General features: G+C 41.8%; 1 protein-coding gene across 1 annotated transcript in view; it reads right to left on the bottom strand.

Moving 5' to 3' along the window:
• The window catches only part of nhej1 (non-homologous end joining factor 1), a 24,539-nt gene that overhangs the window by 1,201 nt on the left and 19,982 nt on the right, over positions 1 to 3,356 (bottom strand). The gene's annotated exons all lie outside the window — the stretch shown is intronic.

The following is a 3,356-nucleotide window of genomic DNA, read 5'->3' as shown; positions in this document are numbered from 1 at the left end:
CAAAAATGAAACATTTTAGGTTGTTTTAAATGATCTGAGTAAAATAAAGTTGATATTCGAAGCAAAAACTTAAGAAATGTTGCTTAAAAATTAGGTTTTTGTCTCTAGAGGAGAAGGAATGTTTACATGTTTTCATTTTTAATAATATGGATTAATTATTTCTGAAATAAATAATTTGAAGGTGAATAAACTAAAAGCCTGTTTTTAAAACTTCTTTCAATTCCTTTTAATTGTTTTCCACTAAAATTCTAATTAAATTTTTATTTTATTTGATTACAAATGAGCAAATAATGTTTCATTATTTGATTACAAACGTGCATTTTTAAATTAACTTCACACACTTTCTTTTTTGTTTATTTTTAATTATGCCGAAATGAGAAAACTTTCTAAAATTTTTGATACATTTCCTCTTTGTTTGTTTGAATTGGTTGGTTTTTATTTAAGGAAAGAAAATCTTTGATGTTATTTTCTGAGGTGGAAGATTTTCTTTCTTGTTTTGCTATAATTGGTTGTTTATTTAATTTTCCATCGGGGCATGGAGCATGAACATATGCAGGATTATTTTTCCTGAATTTTACTTTATTCTTTTGTCCATTTAGATCTTTTTATTTGCTGCCTGGTGTTTGAATCGGGGTCGTGACTCCAGCTGTCGGGGCCCTTTGAGTGGAGTCAGATTTATGGTTCTGCAGCAGGGGTCACATGTCCGTCCCGGCGCTGCGATAAGCCTCTAATCAAAGCAGTATTATTGGCAGAGCCGACCCCAGGCGGCGAGGCGACAGATAAGGCGGCGGCTCTGCTCCTGCCACATTATGCAAAAGCACGACTGATAGAAAAACACTCGCTGTTCACTAAATCCCCTCTTTTTTCCCTGCAAAGGAGAGAACAAACTCTCCAAATTAGCTCCTCAAATATTGACCGGGAGAAATTGGTGGTCCTCCCCCCCCCTCGCTGACAGGGCAGAGGGGCTCCTAAACACACTTTGGTCAGGTTTCGAGGTTTCGCATTGATTTATTTTTGTTATGTTTGTTTAAATATCGTAAAAATAAATGTCCGCTCTGGCGAGGCTGAGGACAGAGCAACCAATGTGCTGGGGGGGGGCAGAGAAAGCAGCAGAAAGCCCACCTTATTCTCTCTCTGTTCACCGTTTCCGAGTCACTCGGTCTCTGGATAAACAGCGGCTCACTTCAGATCGTTTAATGCCAAACGCTAAAGCTCAATTTGTTGGATCCGGCTGCCCTGGAGCAGTGAAATCCACACTGCGTTGGATGGTTTGAAACCCATCCTGACCTCCGTACGGAAGCCAATTAGGATCACTGACGGGACGTATTACCTGACAGCTTCTATTTATAGCAGCCATTTTCAAACATCTCTGATGGAAGCATAAACATCTCTTAGCTAGCTTTACTAAAGAGAAGGTTATGAATGATCTCACCATTTTCTTTTTTTTTCCTTTCAGAGCAGCAAACGCATTAAGGGCTGCAGCTGCCTAATCAAATCATCCATCCAGGTTTAATGCGTCTGACTCTCTGACTACCATATAATAATGCATTTCTTCTATTGATAAGAGTAATAAATACAATTCAGCTAATTGCCCGTTTTTAACAAAATACTTTGTGCTTTATGGGGGGGATTCAGACATTGGACTTAAATCTGGCGACTGTGTCTCAGAAGGAGGGGGTTTTGTTCCACAAATGCTGGGTTGCCTCTTTAAGCAAGGCAAGGCACTAAACCCCCGTCTGTCCTACTACCGTAGTCAGAGGGCCCAATGGCGCCTGTGTATGGCACCATAATGTGGGCAACAGTGGCGTTGGATGTAAGAGTTTGCCCTGAAATCGAAGGATCGACAGTTCAAGCCCAGACTACGACTTTCAGTGCCATCGTGTCCTTGGGCAAGACACTTAACCTACTGATGGTGGTCAGAGGGCCCGGTGGCGCCAGTGTAAGGCAGCCCCGCTTCTGTCAGTGAGCCCCAGTCAGCTGTGGCTACAATGTAGCTTGCCGCCATCAGTGTGTCTGAATGGGTGAAATAATGTGTGTAAAGCGCTTCGGTCAAGTCTCCTGACTTGGATAAAGGCGCTATATAAGTACATGCCATTTACCATTTATGGCAGCTTAACATTGGTCAGCTTGCCCCAGGGCAACTGTAGCTACAATGTAGCTTGCCACCATCGGTGTGTGACTGTGTGCTTGAATGGGTGAATGAATGTAGTATAAAGCGCTTTGGTTAAGTCTCCTGACTTGAATAAAGGCGCTATATAAGTACATGCCATTTACCATTTATGGCAGCTCAACATCGGTCAGCGTGCCCCAGGGCAGCGGTGGTTATGTGTAGCCAGGGGGGGATTTACCATTGGGCAAAGCTAGGCAGTTGCTTAAGGCCCCAAGTTCCTGAGGACCCTAAACTCTACAGCCATTCCTTATTTGTGCATATTAATTATGTTTTTGATAGAAATCTTTTCTCTAATAGGCCATCAGAACGCTTATAACATTAAGTGTTTCTCAGCCCCCCCCCTTCAGTGTCCACCATATTGGATCAGTCCATTTGCTGCACAAAACAGACAGCAGCAAACCATTTGAAAACAAACTGTGTTGCAAAATCTAGTGCAATTTCAGAGCCCTCTGGTGCATTTATTTTAAAGAGCGCCTAGCACAAAATCTAGCGACTTTTATCTGCTACTGGAGAATTTGGTGATATTCTAACGTTAAGCCTGGGAGTTTTCAAGAACCAAGAGGTAAAGCCTTGGATCCTAGTTGGGCTCACCGACACCAAGACAGACTCTCAGAGTGGGCAAATATCTGTACAAAGGAATTCTGTGGTCGGGTGCTTTTATAAATGTTGCTCAATTGTTGCCGGTTAACTCAGAGCTTCAGCTTCCTCCAGAGTTGTACAGGATGAAGGATGGGACGACTGGCCTAGTCTCTCCATGACCCGAATGTGGTTCTTCTAAAGCCTCCCCTGGTATTATCGTAAAAAAAGGTTTTCCACCAAGAGTTTCTAGACATAAATTGCTCAGGTCATTTACCGCTTGAGATTGAAATAGACAGATCTATGCCATTGTTACCATTGGACACAAAGAGGAAATATTGTCTTTATCAAACACTAAATAACTGGTATATCAGCTTTATTTTAAAGGAAAAGTTTTCTGAAAGTCCTTTAAATATGAAATTATTCCATCCTGTTCCATAAATGAGTGTTCATAATTCAGAGTAATTTTCATGTGAATGTGCTTTACTGGAGGCATCCATGTTTGTCAAAGAACACTACTGCCACCTACTGGTTAGTGACATTGTCACGGTGCGGTATCGGCTGTTGATCAAGTCCCAGTGCTGTATCTGGTGTTTGTCACAACGCGCTA

This window comes from Cyprinodon variegatus, unplaced genomic scaffold (assembly GCF_000732505.1).
Source record: "Cyprinodon variegatus isolate N-32 unplaced genomic scaffold, C_variegatus-1.0 Scaffold653, whole genome shotgun sequence".
NCBI lineage: Eukaryota > Metazoa > Chordata > Actinopteri > Cyprinodontiformes > Cyprinodontidae > Cyprinodon > Cyprinodon variegatus.
The sequence above is the reverse complement of the archived record's forward strand: the minus strand, read 5'-3'. Positions and strand labels throughout refer to the sequence as shown.